The 19,475-nt window shown below is 46.6% G+C and overlaps 1 long non-coding RNA gene across 1 annotated transcript in view; it reads right to left on the minus strand.

Moving 5' to 3' along the window:
• LOC123366435 overlaps positions 1-18,925 on the minus strand; it is a 30,544-nt gene extending 11,619 nt beyond the window's left edge. Inside the window, exon 1 of the long non-coding RNA XR_006578070.1 lies at positions 18,816-18,925. This is a non-coding gene — a long non-coding RNA (uncharacterized LOC123366435). The remainder of the gene's footprint in view (positions 1-18,815) is intronic.
• Between the last annotated feature and the right edge of the window lie 550 nt (positions 18,926-19,475).

Genomic DNA, 19,475 nt, shown 5'->3' on the forward strand with positions numbered 1-19,475 from the left:
ACAAGATCCTTGCTGTTGCCAATGCAAGAATCCAATTGAAAAGAAAACCTCACCCACAGTAGCTCAGAGTCATTTGTGGAAGAGGTGTTTTCCTTGGCTTTTCCTGGTCTGGAAGTATAATCTGTTCACGTGCAGCACCCACAGGCATCATTCTAACAGACTGCAGAACCTGCTTTTACAAGTGGCCCCTGGTTGGGAAGCAGAGAGTGCCTCTTGCAAGCAAGTGTAGCTGAATTTATTCTTGGTAGCATGCCCAGTCTGAGAGCTGGTCTTCCATGCAGTGTTAGCTCCAGTCACCTACACTGTTAACTTCTCTTAAATTAGCCTAGCTCAGGTGAAAGTGATCACATTTCAAAACAACCCTGGAGCTACACAGAGTGCTTGGATTAGCCATGCAAGATAGCTTTGCCCCCCTCTTCATTATTAGCATCTGCATCAGCAGCTTTCAAGCTTTAATACACACACACACACACACACGGGCAATGGGCCAGCTAGTTCAGAGACTGAAGCACCACTTAACTGAAGCTAGGGATTTGTGTGTGTGAACAACACTCTGGCTAGTGGCAACACTTGAGGTATACTGTAATGAAAACAAGCTCTGAAGCCCAGAGCCCTAACTTTTAGGCACATACTAAATCACAGGAATACCATTACGATCTGCAAAGCCGAGTTAGGCACCTTGGCTCTCAATAAAATGAATGCATCTACAAAGCCAGTACGCTGAGTAGGAAACCGTCTAATCTAGCCAATGAGAAGTTGTGTCCTAAGCCCCACCCTCTCATGGTGTTCAACACCCAAGTCTGGGCTGCAGGGAGACGCCTGGCTCTGCTAGAAATTCACAAACCAGGGGACGATAGGTGTTCAGCTGCCCAACTTGAGTGTGGGGCCCAATCTACTATGTGTGCTCAAAGGCTGCCTACCAGATCGGGCCCACAGACAAGTTCACATAAAACAGCGGGGGAGGGGAGGTCAGGAAGAGAAGGAGGAGCTCCCTTATAACCTTTAGCCTAGTGGTTAGTGTATTCACCTGGGATGTGGGGCACCCTCTGTTCAACTCCACTCTCCACCTGATGAGGAGAAGGGATTTGAACAGGGACCTGCTGATGCTCAGGCGAGTACCCTATCCCCTGGACTATACAGTCATTCTATCTATCACTGGCCTAATTAATATTTAGTTTTTAATTACTGAATTATTTAAAGTGGAACAACTTCCACAGGAGAAACTGAGGGAGCCCTACATCAGAATAACCCATAGCCCAGTGTTCATGGCACTAGGGTTGCCAGGCATCAGGTTTTCAACTGGAATGATCAGTCAAAAAGGGAACCTGGCAGCTCTGGTTGGCAACGCCGACCGGGTTAAAAGTCCAGTCAGCAATACAGCGGGGACCCAGGACTAAGGCAGGCTCCCAGCCTGCCCCAGCTCTGCAGGGCTCCCAGAAGCGGCTGTTACGTCCTTGTGGCCCCTAGACTAATGGGCGGTCAGGGAGGCACCGCACGCTGTCCGCACCCTGAGTGCTGGCTAAGCAGCTCCCATTGGCCAAGAACTGCGACCAATGGGAGCTGCGGGGGTGGCACTTGCAGATGTGAGGGCAGCATGTGGAACCACACTGACTGCCCATGCGTCTAGGGGCTGCAGGGACCCGGCAGCGGCTTTCTGGGAGCGGTGGTAAGCACCGCTGGGACTCTGCATCTCCCCCACAATCTAACCCTCTGGCACAGCCTGAAGCCCCCTCCTGCACCCCAACTCCCTCATCCACAGCCCTACCACCAGCTAGAGCCCTCACCCCCCTCATGCATCCCAACCCTGTGCCCCAGCCTGGAGTCCTGTCTCGCACTGCAACCCCCTGATGGAGCCTGTACTACTGGATCAGGCCCCACACGCAAATTAGGCAGCTGAGCATCCAACTTCCCCATTTGTGAACTGCTCTGGGTCTTAGGCAGGATACAGGCACCAGGATCCTTAGAGGGAAGTATCCTTGAACATGTTCAGAGGCTGAAACACAGAAGCTTAGGGAACTTTTACTGCAAAACCTTAGGGGCCCTTTTACAATGAACAGCTCCTGTCCCTCATTAGGGCTTGCTCTGAGGCCTTCTTCCCAGCCACTCTGGCTGTATGTTTCAAACAGCGCAAAGGCAGCAATATAGCAATTCTTGTAGGGCTATATTCTTCTACACCATGGAAGTGAATGGAGTTGCATGGGTGTCACTAAGGGCAGAATTTGGTTTTTAAACATCATATTTTTGAAGAAAAAAAAGCCACTGAACTGGAAAAACCACAACAATATTTACTGAAAGAAATCAGAGGCCCAGCATTTATTATCTATTATGTACTACTACTAGAGTGTGTGTGTGTGTGTGTGTGTGTGTGTGTGTGTGTGTGTGTGTTTATAGTGAACCATTTGTTGAACTCCTTACCAACTATTCAGGAATTGAAAATATATTCAAATCATTCAAATAGTAATTTCCCCTAGATTTGCAAGTAGCCAGATTTGAGCTATGATCTTGATGGTATGAAATATTAAAGATCTCCACGTAAGTAATGCACTCAGACATTTTGATAATTGACAAAGCTAAATATTTGGTAGAATTCTGATTTCTAAATATGTAACTTATTTGCACCAAAATATATACCTCCTCCTCTTAGGCAGTACCACTAGTTTTACATGAAGCCCAAAGCTAACAGTGGAGGGAATGGTTTTTCTCCCAGTGCCTGAAAAATGCATGAAAACTTCACTATGAAGAAACATTCATATTAAGTCACAACTGATTCATGAATGAAAATGCTTATGAAGTTCTAGCTGTACATGTTAGACTACTGCATTCTCTAAACTGACCTAGTTTGCACAAATGGCACTCACACACATCAAAGAATTCCAGATGACACTACCTACAGGTCATAGTTTCACCACAACAAACCATTCTTGGACAGTTTCTTCCACATTGCTTGCAATCATACTCGACCCCAATGCGCTGTTCACCATTTGTCTTTTTTGTTTTCATTCTGGCATTTTGCATGCAGTACACTATGTCAGAGCAACGATGGAGCATGAATCCAGGCTTACATCCCAAACACAAACCTGTCTGGTTTGTGTGTTTATGTCCCATCTTCTGGGTTCACTTCTGACCATGGGCTTTCAGCCTGGATGCACAATCCCTTTCTGACATTGCATCATTTTATCCCCCAGCATGGCATATAATCTCACTGGGGATCCCTAGTTCCAGTACTTGGTTTTGTTACTAGTATTAGATGCGACAAGCACTACTGGTATCTGTCTAACGTTAGTAGACTTCCAAGATCTAATGCAGGGGTCTCAAACATGCGGCCCGTGGGCCGCGGAGCTCCCCAGGGGAGCTCCGCAGGGGCCCCCAAGAGAAAAGCGGAGGCTCCCGCCTCCGCCCCTCTCCTGGAGCCGCGGCGCATAGAGCGCCGAGTCTCCGTCCGAGCGCCTGAGCTCCGCCCCGATCCGAGCCGCGTGGGGAGGGGGCGGGGCTGGGAGCTCTGGGCTGAGCGCTGCGCTCGGCGTGGAGCTCCCAGCCCCGCCCCCTCACCACGCGGCTCTGAGCGGGACCGCCGGAGACGCGCTCGGGTAAGGGGGGGCGGAAAGCGGGACCCGCCAGGGCCGGGCCGGGGAAGGGAAGCGGGACCCGCCGGGGCCGGGCTGGGGGGGGGGGGGAAGGGAAGCGCTCAGGGCTGGGGCAGAGGATTAGGGTGCGGGGGGATGAGGGGTTCATGATATGGGGGTGCTCAGGGCTGGGGCAGAGGATTAGGGTGTGGGGGGATGAGGGCTCTGGCTGGGGCTGAGGATTAGGGTGCAGGGTCCTAGTGCCTGCCCTCCGCCAGTACTGGCAAGGCAGGCTTCCCTTACCCTGAGCCTCTCCAACCCCAAACCCTCAGCCCCAGCCAGAGCCCTCATTCCCCCCGCACCCTAATCCTCAGCCCCAGCCCTGAGCACCCCCACATCATGAACCCCTCATCCCCCTGCACCCTAATCCTCAGCCCCAGCCAGAGCCCTCATCCCCCCACACCCTAATCCTCTGCCCCAGCCCTGAGCGCCCCCACATCATGAACCCCTCATCCCCCCGCACCCTAATCCTCTGCCCCAGCCCTGAGCGCCCCCACATCATGAACCCCTCATCCCCCCGCACCCTAATCCTCTGCCCCAGCCCTGAGCGCCCCCACATCATGAACCCCTCATCCACAGCCCTCACCCCACACTCCAAACCTCTTCCCTAGCCCTGAGCCCCCTCGCATCATGAACCCCTCATCCACAGCCCGCACCCCACAGCCCAACCCACGTCCCTAGCCCTGAGCCCCCTCGCATCATGAACCCCTCATCCACAGCCCTCACCCCACAGCCCAACCCTCTTCCCTAGCCCTGAGCCCCCTCGCATCATGAACCCCTCATCCACAGCCCTCACCCCACAGCCCAACCCTCTTCCCTAGCCCTGAGCCCCCTCCTGCATCATGTACCCCTCGCCCTCAGCCCCACAGCCCTCACCCCTGCACTCCCTCCTATCCCCAAACTCCGTCCCAAAGCCTGCACCCCCACCCCCTGCCGCAGCCTGCATCGAGCACAGAGCCTGCATCCAGACCCCCTCCCCCACCCAAACTCCCTCCCAGAGCCTTAGGCAGTAAATCTAAGTGCGTGTTTTGTCCTTTGAGTGAGGTGCATTACTGAGTGTATATATTTATTAAAACTGCGCGCGCTTAGGGGAGGAGGTGGAGAAGAGACAGGGCAGGGGCGGGGCCTCATGGAAGGGGTGGATTGGGGGTGGGGCCAGGGGCAGCAAGGGGGCGTGTCAGCGATGCGGCCCTCGGGCCAATGCACTAGTCCTCATGCGGCCCTCGGGGTCATTTGAGTTTGAGACCCCTGATCTAATGGATGTCATTAATAATCCAACTAGCATTAGAACCTCTACTACTATTGAACACTAGACGAACGATCAGCATTTGACACTAGAAGCACTTTGAGGAGAAGGGCAATTGTTGGAGGTGAGTTAAGAGTGAGTGACAAGGAAAGCAAAGGAGAAGGACATTGACAACAGGCTAGGTAGGATAGAAGAGAGTAAATCAAAATAGTGACAGAGACAAGAAGAAAGGTAATGTATCTTGTCAGTTCAGTTCTGTATCTCAGAGAGAATTCAGTCATTAGGATGTGTCAGGGGCAATAGATAATAGTGAATTACCTAATATAAAGTACAAAAATGTTTCGTGTATGACCCTTACTTCAAAATATTTGACCTCTGACCTTCCCCCCCTCGGGGGAGGAACTGCGCCCCTAGGACAGGTTTCAGACACAAACCCTGCCTCCTCAAAACTGTACCATCACAGAATATTTAAGTACCAGAAAAATCAACTTAAAAATATTTTCCTCATCTAACTATGCAAAGATCCTTGACTCACTTTTGAAGAAAGGGCAGACACATCAAAACTTGATCATATGGCAGTGACAACATGTTCACCTCCCAGATTTCTATATTTTGCTTATTTCTATTGTGATAATGGCCACAGGCCCCTATCTGGGTCAGGCCCCACAGCATTAACACAAAAGGACAAAAGGTATGAAGACAAGGGTTGGGGACACGAATGCAATCTAGTTACGTACAGTTTATTTGCTGATACAAAGCCCACAGAAAACAATGGGAATCTTTCCACTAATATCAGTAGTTCTTTGGATCAGGCCCACAGAGAATAAAACAAAGCAGAATTTTTTGTGAACAGATGATATTGGAATCATCCAGTAACTAAACAAAGGTTCAGCCCTAAAGCCACTACAAATCAGGAAGGAGGGAATGGGTTTGGCCTCTCCTGTAGAGCACAGATCTGTGAAAAACTGCACGTCTGCCTTAATGAGGTAGTCAATGCAATAAAAACGTAACCCTCAAAATTTCCAGAAGTTCAGAATGTACAGTAATCTTCCATTTTAATTAATCCTGGAGCATCTATTACTAAGCAGCACTGCAAGTTTTACTAACAATAATAGTGTTAAAAAAAACTAAGCGGACACAGGACAAGAGATTGAATTTTCATTTTAAATACATACTTGGAGATTAAAAACTCTTCACTATCAGGCTATGCTTTAGAAGAGGGGTGTCAAAGCCATCCCGTGGAGATGGCTGGAAAACATTTTTAGTTATGGGCTTTTGGATCAGAGCTAAAGAGCTAGTGTAACCCATGCCTGCTTGGTGTGGCACTCTGCCCCATCTAGTGGCAGCGCGACCAGCTGGAGATTGATGAGCACGCTACAGTCTTGGCTTTTACCTCATGCAGTAGAGAGGCTCTGGCATTAAGCTCCAGAGGTCCCAGATTTGATCCCAGCTGATGACCACTGGGGTCTGTTGGGGTTACACTAGGACAGGGGTCGGCAACCAGTGGCTCGCGGCTCGCCAGGGTAAGCACCCTGGCGAGCCGGCCCGGTTTGTTTATCTGCCGCGTCGGCAAGTTCGGCCGATCGCGGCTCCCACTGGCCGCGGTTCTTGGTCCCAGGCCAATCTCGCGCCGCTTCCTGCCTCCCGCATTGGCCTCACTAGGACCACGTACAATTCCATAATAGACTTCCCACTGTCATCAATGGTAGTTATGCAAAAAGGACTGGATCTGGTGCTCGCTGAAGTCAGTGGAAAGACAGTGGGTAGAATATAACTTTTACATAATAAAGAAGCAGGCAGTTAGTAAAGTTGCATTTACATTCAGCATCACTCCATGGGAAAAAGATGATGCAGGCACTTTAAAAGTCATGCACTAAGTTCTGACCACAGGTACATAATTCAAGCACAGAAGTGTCCTGGCAATGAACTGATGTACATAACAGGTACATGACAGAGGGATAGCTCAGTGGTTTGAGCACTGGCCTGCTAAACCCAGGGTTGAGAGTTTAATCCTTGAGGGGGCCATTTAGGGATCTGGGGCAAAAGTCTGTCTGGGGATTGGTCCTGCTTTGAGCAGGGGGTTGGACTAGATGACCTCCTGAGGTCCTTCCAACCCTGATTATTCTATGATTCTAACAGCTACTGAGGTAAATCAGAAAGTTCACACCTCTCAGAGCCCTTGTTTCAGGATGTCTAGCACAGTGCTATACTGCTTCACATCTGAAAGATTCTAGCCCTTATAGCTGTGAAGAAAAATACCTTTTAATAAAACAGGGGAAGGGGAAAAAAAGTTCTCATTCTGCAGAATTGGAGTAAATCATGAAAGCCAAACAACGTCACATGGGCATGGGAACTTTATACCCCTGCTTTACATGTTATTTTTGAACATTTTGCTCTTTAGATTGGTTGGGGTGGAAAGGAATTTAGAAAGACCAGGAAAAGTGATGGAAGACACCTTCAGTTGCATTTAGCAATACTGCCGCTGCCCTGTGTATTTTCCTGCAGGAAGCACACACATCACTTATAACCTTTTTTCAAGAGCACCTAAATTATGATTTGCACATAGTAGAGAAGCAGTCCAGCTCTGAAGATCACCTCTGTGCTGTGCGTGCAACATGATGCAGCGTGACCTTGCTATGTATCTGTTGAGGCCCATGAATGGAATTTAATCACTGTTAATTTATTGCACCATTAAATCAAATGGTGAGAACAAAAAAAACAAACACTGCGACTTCTTTTGCAAGTGCAAGAACACTGAATTAAACAAATCCATTCTCTGAGGCCTATCTTTAATTAAATTATTTCTTCTGTAGCTACTGTCTAGTGTCAGGTGGACGCATGTTCCAGATAAATGAAGCCAATGCGACACGTATTCTACCAGAAACTTATCTTTCCAGTCCTTTTCTCCCAGAGAGCCAGATGCTCGCAGTTTTCTTTAATATATGCTGGAATAAGAATGCAGCAATATTGTATTGTGCATTCTGATAAAGATTTACGCCTCAAGCAATAAACTTTCCTTGCCAAAACAAATGGTGTGATTAATTATTCAACTTTCTGATAGTTTGAGTCGTGAACATTTCAACGGAACCATTCTTAGCTGGTATCCAGCACGGAAAGTATCTCATTTCAATTTATGGTAGATAACTACATTTCAAAGTTCATTGCTATAGTGTTATTGACTTATCTTATACAACTTCTCTAGCTTCTGGACTAACATGGAATGTGGAATTTAAACAGCTCACTAGCTGATAACTGGTAGGACACAGGGCAAAAGGCTAACCAACTTCCTCATCTGTCACACTTGCTTTAATTTAAAATGAAATATTATAGATTCCACCGCACTCAGCAACGAAACAGTAACACACTGGAGAGGCCAATATCCATCTTTTTCTCCTCTCCTTTGGCCTTGTAGAAAAAAAATAAATCTCTCCTTTAAAATGACAGACATTTGGACTCATACCAGCAAAATCATCAGTTTCCCTATCATGCCAACCAAACTGTTTTAGGACTACCTGATAATCTTGCAATAATCTGTCAAGAAAAGTGCTTTAATGGCCATCAATTTAAAAAAAGTACTGCTGAGGCTTTGGAGGAAAAATGCTATACGAGTACAAATTATTCTTGTAACAGCCTATACAGCTGCAAAAAGCAATGAAAAGGTACAAGACACACATTGAATCTTGCTGAAGACTAGGTGACTTGTAAACAAGGGGCAGAAAAGGGAAATCAAGGGCCAGATCTCCAACTGGTGTGGCTCTACTGAAGTCAATTTAAAAAATCAGAGTGAATGTAATTTTAACACATATGCTTTTGACGGTTCAATTTAATTTAAGAATACTAATATTAAACACCGATTTACACCAGCTGAAGATCTCATCCTTAGAATGTAAGGGACAGCCCAATATCAGTACCAGGTGTATCTTTTGCAGGCCTTAAAGAATCTAGACAATAAAATGATTGCTAGGGATCATAGGCGTATCTACGCTTCTGTAAGGCATCAAGAGCTGATCAGGAATTTTCCATCAACATTTTTATCATGGAAAATGTGGTTCTGCAAAATAAACTTTCATGAAAATTTTTTGATTTCTCTGAATTTTTCTCAATTTTTCTGTTAATCAAACTGAACTGACATACTGTGTTTGGGGTGGGGAGGGGTTGTTCTAAATAGAAACATTTCGGTCAGTCGAATCAAAATGTTACAGGTCAGTCTGACGTTATTCTGCATCTGCGTGAGCTGTCATAGTGCCTCCTGGGGCAGAACTGTGGGAAGGCATTAGAGGACTGCTAGCACATAAGTGCTGGAACTAGGCGGGGCTGGGGTGTTACCACACCCCCTGGCTTGCAATGGTTTCCCTCATATGCAGGGTTTACAGGTTGGCTGGCTCTCAGCAACCCCACTGTAGAAATTGTTCCAGAACCCCTGTGCTAGCATGAGTGATTTAGTCTGCGACCTCACTGCAGTCTAGATGATTGACCAGACCAAGTGAAACAGGAACCCAGGCTCCAACTCAACCCCCTAGCCAGGCTCTGATGAGAGGTTTGGTTTCAAGGGCAACATCTGAGTCAGAGCCCAGGCCAACTCTGCTATGATGCCAGACCCTGATAGGCTAGGACAGTGATGAGCTGCCAAAATCATAACAACCGGTTCCCTCCTCACCCCAGGAGGAATCATGCCCCCCCCGCCGACTCCTGCCCCAACCAACCCCCCGCGTTCCTTGATGCCCAAACCAGGGACCCCTGCCCCATCCACCCCCCTTCCCTGTACCCTGAGTACCCTCCGCTGCCCCATCCAACCCCTCCTCTCATTCCTGATGGACCCCCAGGACCCCTGCCCCATCCAACCACCCCTTCTCTCTGTCCCCTGACTGCCCCTGGAACCCTTGCCCCTGACTGCCTCCCACCGCCCCATCCAACCCCTGATCCTTTCTGACTGCCCCCCCAGGACCCTGGCCCCCGTTCAATCCCCCTGTTCCCTGCCCTTTGACCCCCCCACCCCCAAACTCCCCTACCCTCTCTCCAACACCCCCTCCCTGCCCCCTTACCGCACTGCCTGGACGTGGCTGGGCCGGGACAGGAGTCGCGCGGCCGGAGCCGGAGGATGCGGCGGGAGCCTCACGGCCGGAGCCAGGTGGCTGGCCGGGTGGAGCCGGGGAGGGCTGCGGCCAGAGCTGGAGCCGGGCAGCCGGGGCCGCTGCCACGCCCAGACCCGCGCTGCCGGAGCCCGGCCCCCTGGCAAAAAAGCAGGGGCGGCTGGAGCCACGGGGCCAGGCCGGGCCGGAGGTGGGGGTCCGTGTCCAGAGCCGGGCATCCCGGTAGGTGGGGGCACGGCAGGGCCGGGGAGGGGTGCGGCTGGGGGGGGATTCGGGGGGGGGGGTCGCGGCCGGGGGGGGAGGACGCGGGGCCGTGCCGCGGCCGGTGAGGGTCGGGCGGGGACCTGGGGACCGGGGGGGGGGGGGGACGGGTGGCCGGGCAAGATCGCGGCCGGGAATGCGGGGCCGGGAACGCAGGGGGGGGATGCGGCCGGGCCGGGACCCGGGGACTGGGGTGGGGGGGCCGCGGCCGGGGACGGTCGGGGCCGGGCCGGGTCGTGGCCAGGAACGCGGGGGAGGGACGCGGCCGTGGCGGGTCGGGCGGGGACGCGGAGCCGGAGCCAGGCGGATGGGCCGCGGCACACGGCCCCCCCTAGTTTCCTACCTCAGCGTCGTCTTCCTGGGCTGGGGAAGCCTGCTTGCTTCTCAGCCCTCCCAGGCTTCCCGCGCGAACAGCTGATTCACAGGAAGCCGTGGGGGAGGAGAAGCAAGGAGGAGCGTTCATGGCAGGAGGTGGAGGCAGAGCTGAGGTGAGCTGGGGCCGGGCAGCAGGGAGGGAGCGCTTGTTAAATTTAAATGCCCTTTTAGAACCAATTTGTCCCACGGGGAACAACCGGTTCTAAAGGGGGCTTCTAAATTTAACAACCGGTTCACGCGATCCGGTGCGAACCCGCTGCAGCTCACCACTGGGGTAGGACAGTAGTTCTCAAACTTTTGTACTGGTGACCCCTTTCGCATAGCAAACCTCTGAGTGTGACCCCCCTTATAAATAAAAAAAACCAAAAACAAACAAACAAGAAAACCACACCACCCTCTTTTTTTATATATTTAACACCATTCTAAATGCTGGAGGCAAAGCAGGGTTTGGGGTGAAGACTAACAGCTCATGACCCCTCCATGTAATAGCCTCGTTTGAGAACCCCTGGGCTAGGAGCTTCCCCGTTTAGCTGGCCTTGTCTTGCAGCCCAACCTTTTCCTGAGTATTACATTTTAAATGTAGGACTCAGGCATGTATGTGTTATGTATATTCTCAGTTCCCTCAGACCCTCCTACACACACGGTGATTTTGATTCCAAGTGACTAATGTTGTGCATAAAACTGGGGGGAAAAATGCAACAACTGCTGGAGGCAGGCTGTGAAAGACATACGTGAACCTCATATTTTGGGGACTTTGGAGCTGCTCCTGCACAATCATTTCAGTGCTTATTTTCTATAATCAAAAACAATCTGGTGGCAATTTGTAGGTAATTGCAGACTACAAATTGTTGACTATTCCCCCCAAAATGCACATTGCTGGGAGACGAAATGATAAAAATAATCCTGGCACACATTAGAATTCAGGCTCCAGTGGGATGATGAAAGGGGCCTGAGATCAGGACTTTCAGAACTCAGTGCTGGAAAGAATACAGTGAACAAACAAGCAAGACCGTTTCCAGCATTCCAAACCATATTTTAACTCGATTATTCCACAGGCAATGACATTAAACATATTCCAGTCTACTTCTCTTTGCCCCATGACAAAGGAGTTTACTTTTAGATTCTATCATTCCAGCACTGCTAAGAGCAGGGAGTGGCACAGAGTCTCACCAGCTTGGAGGAGCTGTGCACAATCCCCAGAATTCCAAGGGGCACATGTGACAACATAATAGAGGATCACATCCTTTAGCAGGATGTTGGCTTTATTTCCTTTCAGTACATCTGGCCTGCTCTATGAACCAGTGAGGAGTGTTCTAGGATCCTAGCCCCACCTGCTCCCCAACGTTTCTTGGGATTTGGGCCCTTGAAGGAGGCATGGAAGGAAAAGTCTCTGCAGTGTCCCCTGAACACAGATACTGAAATGATTATCCTTGGTTCTTGACAGGGGCATGGAAGGGAAGGCTGCTTGAGCCTTCTCCCATCCCACATATCCATAAGGACCAAGGACAATCTTGCTCTTCAAGGGAAAAAACAGAGCCCTGAATTCTATGATGTTTGAGCATTGGCCTGCTAAACCCAGGGTTGTGAGTTCAATCCTTGAGGAGGCCACTTAGGGATCTGGGGCAAAAACTGGTCCTGCTAGTGAAGGCAGGGGGCTGGACTTGATGACCTTTCAAGGTCCCTTCCAGTTCTAGGAGATTGGTATATCTCCAATTATTACCTTTCCAAACATGAAAAACACAAATAAAAGATGCCACTGGCCGCACCAGATTAACATTGCCAACTAAACAGCTGTCCCAAGTGGGGCTGTAGAAACTGTGGTTAAATGAAATAGCAGATGAATATTACGCCAGTTTGAGCTTGACTTGGCAGATCTGCTGCTATCAGAGATTCATCTGTTACACACATTCTTTTAATGCATGTCCATCAGTTTCATTTCCAGAGACACATGCTCCTCTGGTTGCACAGAGCTTCAAGATTCCTCAAAAATCTAGTATACATGAGGCCCCGCTTCATTTGTAATGATGTGGATATTGCAGATCCCACAATATTAGGTTTCCACTGCAATTTTCCTTTTAATTAGCTTACTTTGCACAGTCTGCACTGTTGCATATATTTTGAGTATGCAATTAGTACTGCAATACCATCCAATGCCTGTGAAATGTAAAAGGTTATAGAGACTGGACTATTTCTACAGTAGTTGTGTTAAGACTTTTAGTCTTCTGCATTTTATATTGTACTGGTCACTTTTTTTAAATGAATGTAATATAGTTACAGCAAAATGTCTGGTTATCAAAAAATTAGCAGGCATTATATAATACTTGAGTGTTTATATTGTTCCAGCAATTTTTTCTTAAACAAATAGATCTACTCTGGCTTTTCCAAATTACCACTATTAATAAAGTTCCATTATTACTTTCCTGTGAAAAGAATAGGAGTACTTATGGCACCTTAGAGACTAAGAAATTTATTTCAGCATAAGCCTTCGTGGGCTACAGGTCACTTCTTCGGATGCATAGAATGGAACACACAGACAGAAGGTATTTATACATACAGAGAACATGAAAAGCTGGAAGTACCCATACCAACTGTAAGAGGCCAATCAATTGAGATGAGCTATCAGCAGCAGGAGAAAAAAAACCTTTGAAGTGATAATTGAGATGCTCTAAAGATAGGCCGTACTGAATATGCCTCCTTCCACCTCACTGCCCTAGTACACAGGGGTACTGGAACAATTTTTATAGTGGTGGTGCTGAAACCAAGTATTTGGGTTGTATTACTACTTTAAGCCAGGGGCTGCGGCAGCACCCCATCATCCCGGCTCCAGCACCTATGCTAGTACATAGTGTTATGCATACACTCCCAGATTTTACTCTAGTAGGATGGGACCTACACTGCATGTGTGTATATTTAGGGTAGTAACTGATCTGTAGTACTCCTGAGGTAGAATGCACTGTGGCTGGAATACTAGCGATGTCACCATTTCACACACTGAATTTCTTTTAATCTAAGCAACACTGAGATAGTGGCATTAGCTGATCTTTTGAGACTTCAGGATGAATTAAGCCGCCTGTCTTCTGTACTTGCGGTTAATTCTCTAATCACCACTGAATATTTTATCAGCCTCAATTCAACATCTTCCTTATAAGCTACCTTATCACCACACACCATTTTGAACTGTTATGACCTTCTTTGGGACAGAGATTGTGTATTTATGATTGTAAAGTGCTGTGTAAATTTACAGTGCTCCATAACAATAACACAGTATCAAAGGTCAGTTCGGCTGCTAGCCCCAGAGTATCAGTTGTATGTTTGATTGGCTGTATATGAAAAAATATTAATAGATGGACAGCAACAACCTCTAAGGCAAATACAATGATGTGTCACCAACATTTTAATTAAGGGCTCCCACAAAAGTTACTCACATCAGGATCTGTGATAAATACAATATTCCCTGAGTAAAATGGAGTAGCAAGAGGTGATTTATAGGGGCTAAGTGGTGCATCCCCCCAGTCCCCATACACACCTAGAGAAACTGGCGGGGAACTGAAGAAGGAAATTCCCCTTGCAGCTGTCATCATTGCAGCAGCAGTGGCTTGCTCAGGACACCTGAACATTTTATACAAGCAGAGCTGGCTGTAGAATTTTCAGATGGGGATGTGTGAGACAATTGTTTGCCACCTTCCATTGAAATGTAATTAACTTCTGCCCACAGTTATGCATCACTATGCACAGGAGTGTCACCCTTAGGATTCTGGAGGTGGCTAGTGAGAATTCTTTGGGATAGACTCCAAATATAATTCTACATCAAATGTATCTGTCAGAGAGATCTTTAGGACTCCTCAGCCTCCTTCTTTAGAAGTGGATCCCAGTTACATATTCCTTTCAGTCCTAGCAATCAGTTGCATCACTTTAGATTGATTAACAATTTAAAGGTATTTTCACAGAAAAAAAAGAGCTAGAGAGTCTTAAAAAAAAACACAAAAAACAAAAAACCAGATCCTCCTTTATGAGCTCCAAAAGCCATTCTGTTCCTGGGACTCATATGAGTCCCAGGAAGACCCCTCCAGCTCACACATGGAGATATGGAATTCAAAGTTAAATTTGGCAACATTCTTTCACAGAAGTTGGAGACACTAAAAAGACTGCATGGATTCAGCAACTAGTCTGACAAAGAACCACTGAATGATATCTCTGGAATCAAAAGACCTTGCAGGATCCACCTGGACAGTAATAAGTCCAGAGAGGAGGTAGATGAAGCTACTGACTCATATTGACTTATGAGGTTCTGTTTAGCATGGCAATGGATTGGTTCTAATGCAGCCGGTGACCTGCAGTGATCTGAGTGTGTGAAATTTGGATATATGGACTCCATCCATACTAAATGCATATTGTGCTTTGAGGAACTACAGAGGTCTCCAAACTGTATGCAAATTTACCATAAAACTGAAGCTCAACAGGACTCTATACTATATAGAATTATGGTGTCACGGTTAAATAGTACAGCAGGTTGGAATGGAATGGGGATGCACAGATAAAACATGATGAAAAGCCCTTTGGTGTGTGTTTAGTAGCTATATTTCTAAGCCAAGAGCAATTTGGACATGTTTGCTAAAACAGCCAGGCATACCGAGTGGGTTCTAAATGCAATCGACATTTTATTTTTTCTTATCTTGAGGTTGGACCATGCCATCGCCACTCCAACCCCTGACATCAAAGCTATTAAAACCAAACTGCTGAGGCCAACTTCGTCAATCATTACATTTCAAAATACAATTTTAATCTAATGTCAGAATATTAGCTTATTTAAAAAAAAATCAAGGTTATCAAGTTTTCACCAACTTAATCTTCGTTACATTGGCTTCTCTCAGGTGTCTCGGGAGTCCGAACCCTGGGCTTGCCAAGCCCAACATCCCCAAAAGACAATCCTCTCCATCACAGAGATGTTACAAGATGTAATGGGAACACACAGCTGCTGGCTCCAGCTACATGGAACTTTTGAACACTTTTCTGTTTTTCTGCTGCCTATCAGGGAGGAAATAATTGAGGGCTTGGCACCATTGGCAGTACCCTGCTGATCACAATGGCCTTGTGCCTAGTGTTGGATCACTTCCTTCCATGATAGGCAATGGTTTCTGAATTCACTGTGCAGAGAGTCTTTTCCAGATAGACATCTGCCTATGCCCTGAGTTCCTTGTTGCTGGAGTTGGCTGGCAGGTTATTGACAGATAAAATTCATAGCAAAACATTATTTGGGTAAATTATGCATCCCCTGCACATGCGCGCTATATGGGGAAATGTGTAAGGAGTCAGACTTCCAACCCAGTGTGCCAATGAAGGGATGGGCATAGTTTATCTCCCAGCAAGGGGGATGCAAGACCAGAGAAGATGGCGAGTTGGCAGGGCAGGGCAGACTAGCCCCAGATGTGGTACTTGTGGCCAGGGCAGTGCTCTCATCATTTTGGGGCACTGGTGCATACTGACACAGAGGAAATAGTGCTCTCTGAGGTGGAATCGCTGGGACTGATTTGAGAAGCAAGAGCAGCTGACCAACCAACAGCTGCACTAAGGGAGAGAAAAGACCAGTCTGGGAGGTCTCACAGCACCTTCAGCAATTACCAGTTCTTATTAAAGTGCTAATTATTGAATTCAGTGATGCCAGTTATTACTTGGCAGCTCTTTGCTTTGTGGGACAACGCAGAAGATAGAGACATTGGATATGGAGGGGAAAATATATGATCCCATCTGTGTTCAGACCCCCGATAATCTTTTATTGAAACTGATGGTGGCTGCCTTTGATTGCTAGTTTGCCAAGGGCTTGCCAGTCAAGATTTAAAAATTGCCTTTCCACAGCCACACTGAAAGACTGGAACTTGTCAAATAGTCATCTGTGTATGCTTTAAAACAAGGGAGAATGCAGCGGTGTATGCCAAATGCCATCTCACCTGCCATTTAAAGGGAGGAAATAGGGACAAATAAAGTTTTCTTACACTGGTGTAGCACTATTGATTTTGAGTTACTTTAGATTTACACCAATATAAGCTGAATCAGAGGCTGGCCTTTAGTCTTTTAATCATTTTCTTGTTCAACCACATTTTTCTGGTCACTAAAGTTTCTAATTCCTGGACCAGTAAAGACCTATTCCTCTTCTCCTCCCATCTTTCCAGGCAGCCCACATGCAGCGGTTGATGAGCAGTTTGCAATATATTGGCACAGCAGACCTGATTTTTCTGCACCCGTTGTGGGGAGTTTATTATTAAGTTATTCTTACTCCTGTTTAGAGAGGAAAAGTAAAACACTTTTTTAGTTTGAGCAATACTAATGAGCAAGGGAAGCTTGGTAAAATACTGTAGATATTCCAAAAGGTCATGAATTCCTATAACTGGTTGTGCAGAGCCAGCATATAATGAGTTTTTATGAAAGCAAAACCACCCTGGCTTGATTCATCTCTTTTGTGAGAAAGGACTTTGAAAGCCTTGGATACAAGGAGCTCGAGAAGTGCAAAGTACTATTATTATACCACAATCTTTTAAAAGGTGCAGTGCATGTTGTTTCATCTTCTCAATGCCTTTGACTCTTACATGGTCAGGCCTGCTGCCCAGCACTATGTAGCATACATCTTGTTAAATGGGATTAACACTTCAATAACAATTTCTGGGGAAAAAAGTTCTCTCTAGTGTGAACTCTTCTGCTGTAACTGGCCAGTATTAGCCCTCTTCCTTGTTTCCTCTGTGTTGTCTCATTGCCATTGCAGTTTTCCAGTAAAATGACAGATCACACAAAATACCATATGGAGAAGGAACATAGAAACAATGTTAGGTGGTATTATTGGAGGGAATAAGGTTCACATCCTTTGGTATGGAGAGAAGATGAGATCTATCTGATTGGTAACAGTGAATGTGAAGCTCAGCAGCTGTTGCTGAGAGCAGCTCTGTGATCAAAGTTGCTGAAATGAAATGGTCTAAAAGCTTAATTCATTGCAGACATTCAGGGTCTGATTTTTCTCTCACTCACACCATTACCAGTAAGGTATTCCCTTCATTGGCTTCAGAGAAGACTTGAAATATGATTAGAATCAGATCCTTGTGTGGTTCCCCACCCCCCACCAGTGTACCTGGGGATGGCATTCAATGTTTGCCTTTTTAAATGGTTCAGTATTTTCAGCTAGTGCTAAGTGATTGGTGAGATATGGTTCAGATATGAGGCCAAATATTTGGATATTTGTAGATCTTTTTTAATATCTTCCTTTCCTCCGCTTTTCCAGCCCCAAATCCTCCTTCAAAAGGCTATAAAAGGGGAATTTTAGGAGTAAAGGAAATTACAACAGATTCAGAATTATATATTGTAGATATAGAATATACATAGTATCAGAACAAATTTGTCTAGCCTGTTATTTTAAAGTTCCCAAGGTGTGCTTGGCCCTTCATACAAAGACAAGACACTTGCCATGAAGCTACTAATTCTCCTTCTACAAAGTGGAGTAACTTTCTGCGCACGTAAAGGGCTGTACACAAGAGGCATGCCTGTCAGAAATGCTGCCAGAAATGTACAGGCTTAGCAGAACAGAAGTAAACAAAGGCAGGGAGAAATCATTTTTTCTAATTCTCCAATCATGAAAATGCATAAGCAAATGGACAGCACTGTATGTGTAATGGAAGTGACAATTGCTAAATAGATGGCTATGCATACATGAGTCCTACTGGCATGATAGTTATGGGTCATAGTCTTCCCTTATGTAATTCCACAGAAGTCAATAGAAGAAAGTCTGGCCCAACTGAAATCAATGGAAAAACCTTCACTGACTCCATAGGGTCAGTGTTTCATCACATAAAGTTGCATCAGGAATAAATGTAACCTTGGGTGCAGAGATTGCCCAGGTATTCAGTCTCAAACTACATTGGGTACGCTCACTTGCACATACAAATTATGAACTATAGCTGGAACAAGTCATGGAGTTGCCTCAATCTTAGACTTCATGAGCTTGCAGTCTAGAGCTTGGAGAGAGAGCAAACTTCAAAAGGCCAAACATTGCCCTTAAATAACTGTGCACCACTCCCTTTGCAGTTAACATGCAGAGAACAGATTTTGGCTCAACTGGTATCTTTAACTTAACTATTTAGATAACTATTTTTTTCTAATCTGTATCAGAGACCTGGGACATGAGCAGTCATACCTAGTGGTTACAGCAGGAGTCAGCTGCCAGACACAAGGTCAGCTTACCTGGAGTAAATCAAGGCAGGGGCTATTGCAGCTGTGGGCAAATGCATTGAGCAGTCACCAAACTGCTGCTGGGTTTAAGAACAAGCCTGCTACCTTCCTCAGTCAATCAGGTGGGCAATCCAGCTGATGCAGCCCAGCTATGCTCATCAAGTTATCAGGAGACTGAACATGCACAGCTACAGGGCCTTATACCTATATTTTTAGAAGTGACCAGTGAGTTTGAACTTGAGCCACCTTAATGAGAGAATGGGTGCCCAGCACTTTCTCAAAAATCAGTTTCTGTTAATGTGTCAGGCTGAGTACACAAAAATGGAGGTGCCCAAAATCACTAGTCACTTCTGAAAAGTCTATACCTTTATTAAACTGAACTCTTCTTTTTCCAACTTTCTTTTTAAATGTTTTGATCCAAAATTACCAATGACATAGCCTGTAAAAGAATGTGGAGTCCCTTTCTTTTATAAACTGGTTGTCTAACTGGAAACCTAAGCTCTCCCTTATTAACAGATTGTGCATGTAAATTTGGCCACAAATATAAAAACAAAGCCAATATTTTATTAACTCATTTGCTCAGGCCCATAGCCAGAGCAATAAAACTCTGATGACAGACAGAATTTTTATTAAAATTAAATACTTCAACCACTTTATGCTGTTTTTCTTCTG

The sequence above is a fragment of the Mauremys mutica genome, chromosome 3 (assembly GCF_020497125.1).
Source record: "Mauremys mutica isolate MM-2020 ecotype Southern chromosome 3, ASM2049712v1, whole genome shotgun sequence".
NCBI classification, from domain to species: Eukaryota; Metazoa; Chordata; order Testudines; family Geoemydidae; genus Mauremys; species Mauremys mutica.